A 3,461-nucleotide genomic window follows, 5' to 3' on the forward strand; every position below is an offset into this window, starting at 1 on the left:
TGGACTTTGGATCAGAGACACCCGGGTTCACGTCCAGGCTCTAGCACTATTGTGAAAACTTGGACTAACCTAAGCTCAGGTGGTGGTTTCCTCCACCTTAACGTGGGAGCCACAAGAGCACCGACCTCATGGAGTGTGTGTGGCTATTCAGTGAGGGAACACATAAGGAGCCCTGCCTGTCATAGATACTTGATCAATATTAGCTCTTATCAATTAGCAAACACACATGTTTCTGACCTCCCAAATTTCCAGAACACTTCTTCCCATGTTTTCTTCTGTGTTTGGTTTTATTGCTCCTATAACTCCTCAGATGGCAGTCTCCCTGACTGATTATCTTCTTCTTGTGGCCCAGCAGGACGACAGGACCCCGACTTGGCTTGGGAGTGAGCTGGAGTGAGGTGAGTAACTTTCCTTAAATAGCGGCTGGCAGAAGTCAGTAGACAGACAAACACGTCAGGTAAAGTCTACTTTGGCATTGGTAGCCATCCCGGAGGGAACCACCAGAGACCTGGCCCCTCGCTGCTTCCTGCTGCCACAGCTGGCTCCCATTTGACCCCACGATTTGTTCTCTCTTCCCCAGGGGTGAAGCAACACCGCCTTCTAGCCGGGACGCAGATGCGAGCTGTTGCGAAAACGTTCAGATCCCACTGCTGGCACCATGTCCTCAGGAGCCCGTGAGCTCTGCCCAGGTAGTCAACCTCCACTTCTCTGGATGATTCCTGGAATTGTGGGGATGCCTCCAGCTGAGTTATCCTAAGAGGAATCAGTTCCTTGAAGAGCTTCCTTGAGCCCCTAAGCGGGGGTCAAAGGGAGTCCCCAGCCCAGGGGTCTGTAGGGGACACCTCCCTCCTGTCTTCTCAGGGTCATGGCTGAGATGCTCACTTCCTCCCTCCCCCTGCCGCCCATCAAATCCATCAAATGACCCAGAAGTGAGGCCAGGAGAGCCCACTGGGAGGTGGGGGACAGCAGAGGGGAAAGGAGGGAAGAAAGGGGTCCTGAGGCAGGGCAGGGGGAGGAGGTAGACCAGCAACCTTGGAGGCTTCTCCTGCCCTCTTGCCCTGTCCAAGCCTCCAGCATGGCTAAGGATGACTGTGGGGCTTCACAGCAGAGGCTGTTTCCTCCAGTTCTCACCCTGTTGCCAGCCTGACTGCTCTGTGATGGTCAGTGGGCCACTGACCTGGACCCCAGTCTGGCCTTTGCCACCTCCCACCTGTGTGACCTGGAGTGCCTTACCTAACCTTACCTGTAAAATGAGAATATTTCCCTATGTGGTTATGAGGTTTGGGCCAGGACCTGCCACACAGTATGTCCTCCCTACGTATGGTTGCTGTCCCCTCTACCTGGAACCTGTTAATTCCAGGTAGAAACCTCCCCTCCCCCAGCAACCCCTGGCCCCCCATGGCTATGTTAGGGCACTTGTCCTGTGTCCCGACTATAAGCACCTGCTTATGAGATATGAAAGCAGGGCAGGACCTGATTCTATTGATCTCAGTAACCCTGCGTAGGCCGGCTCTCAGCTATTCCCCACCACCCCACGCCCCAATCAATAAATACACATTATTTAACCCTGTAGGTTCCCCCCAGCTAAGCCCTGGTTTCCCTCTCCCTTAGCGGAGCAGGAAAAGAAAAATCTAAATAACCTTTCATTTTTTCCTTTCCATCTAGAGAGCAAAAGCCTTCTGGAGGATATCATTGAGTCTGTCCAGAACACAGTGAGCTTCGAGGAACTGCACTTCCTGCTGACTGACCATGAAGCCTGGGAGGCATTCTTGACTGAGGCCACGTTGTCCAGGTAAACCTCCGGGGTTACCCCGGCATGGTCACCCTGGTGTCTGTGGGACAGTATCATGGGGTTGGGGTTGAGTATGTTCCTTCTCAACAATCCATGAGGAATATGTCCTCCATGACATTCACTGACAGTGAATGGCCTCGGATTGAGACAAGGTGAAACCTGCAGAGTGACCTTGGTCCTTTACATAGAGCGGACCTGTCTCTGTCTTTGTCTCTTCATCTGTTCAATTTTATCAGGAGGAGATGAAGATAATGCATGTAAAGTGCTTAGCATAGTGACTGACACATAGTAGGGTCTCAATTAATGTTAACTTCTTAGAAGATTGCCGAGAAGGGACAGGGGCCAAGGGTCTTCTTCCTAGAGATGAGGGCCAAGCAGGACTTCTTCTGGGACAAGTCAGAAGAACACTGACACCTCAGTCTGTGCCCCTGGGGATTCGGACTAGAGTCTTCCCTCCCATCTAAGGAGTTACATGAACATGCAGGATCCTGCTGACCCATGAGGCAGAGAGGCTAGAGTGGAATTGGACCGAGCTGGGTTGGACCCTGACTCTATCTCTGCCGACCTTTGGGGCTCTCTGGCTCTGGATGTCTTGGAGTCTCAGGTTTGTCATTTGTTCAATGGACACACTAATGCAATCTGATAAGATTGTGGCGAAGGACTTTGTGTGAATTGTGGGGTCAAAGGTGAGGAACCAAGGGCAGTCATCCTGTCCAAAGGCCCAGGAGGCTTGGACCAGGGCCAGAGTTGGGGGTTGGGATGCACAAAGGGGTTGTGGGGTCTAGGTTGGAGGACTAGGTAGGCTTGGGCAGCAGGGCTGGAACTGAGTGAAGCTCTAGAGCACAAAACTTGAGGAGACCAGGGACCTAGCAGAGGTCCTGTGAGAGGGAGAGGGCACATTTCTCCCCTCCCTTCTTTGATCTCCTCACCGCTGGGCATCAGGGGCCATGGGGGTTGTTTCTTCCATACCTTGCCTTGGAGCTGGGGGGTCGTGACGCCCATTTGGAAGCCTCTTCTCTTCTCCCTAGAGCAGCCCCAGACCAATAGGAGGCAGTGTGGCTTTGTGACAACTTCCAGCTCCACAGGGGGAAGCTGCCGATTCTGTACTCTTTGGGGGATTCTGAGCCTGAGAAGTCCCCACCAAAGAGGAAAGTACTTCCTGCACCAGCTTGCCCAAAAGCAGGTCTTCTCCGGCTTAGTGATTCAGATAGAAGGTTGTCAACGTCTCTTGCATCTTTAAGAGATGTCATAGAGTTGCACATGGCCTTGGTGTACATGCATACAAAGCTGTCACCAGCTAAGGTGTGATTTAGGCGGGTGACACCTGTGTGGGAGGGGGTGCTGGGTGGTGGGTCAGGAGTCCATGGTGTGAGCTGGAGAGTCTGAGGGGAACCAGGGTGGTGGGTGTCCTGCTTCTCAGTCAGTTGGGGCAGCGCCTGGTCCCCAGGAGAGGACATGGGGCTTGGGAGAGAGAGCAGGTGCCAAGCAAAATGATCATTAAGGTCCCTTCTCGCTCTGCGGTTTTGTTTTCTTAAATTCCAAGTACCCAGAGTTAGCCAAACTGCAGAGTCTGAGAACACAATCCCTAAGACTGCCCTTACTTTTGGCACCAACTGCAAATTGGGGGGGTCCCCAAACCACCCGGAGATTGGATGATGCCCTGGAAGCA

At 53.0% G+C, this 3,461-nt stretch overlaps 1 long non-coding RNA gene across 1 annotated transcript; it reads left to right on the forward strand.

The window, feature by feature from the left end:
• The first annotated feature begins 6 nt into the window (after positions 1–6).
• LOC112819194 (uncharacterized) lies at positions 7–1,793 on the forward strand. Its single transcript, XR_003206781.2, has 3 exons — positions 7–398; positions 581–689; positions 1,666–1,793. It is a non-coding gene; the product is annotated as an uncharacterized lncRNA (long non-coding RNA).
• Positions 1,794–3,461: the final 1,668 nt, after the last annotated feature.

The sequence above is a fragment of the Callorhinus ursinus genome, unplaced genomic scaffold (genome assembly GCF_003265705.2).
Source record: "Callorhinus ursinus isolate GAN/ISIS: 27379988/994484 unplaced genomic scaffold, GSC_fseal_2.0 scaffold5290, whole genome shotgun sequence".
NCBI classification, from domain to species: domain Eukaryota; kingdom Metazoa; phylum Chordata; class Mammalia; order Carnivora; family Otariidae; genus Callorhinus; species Callorhinus ursinus.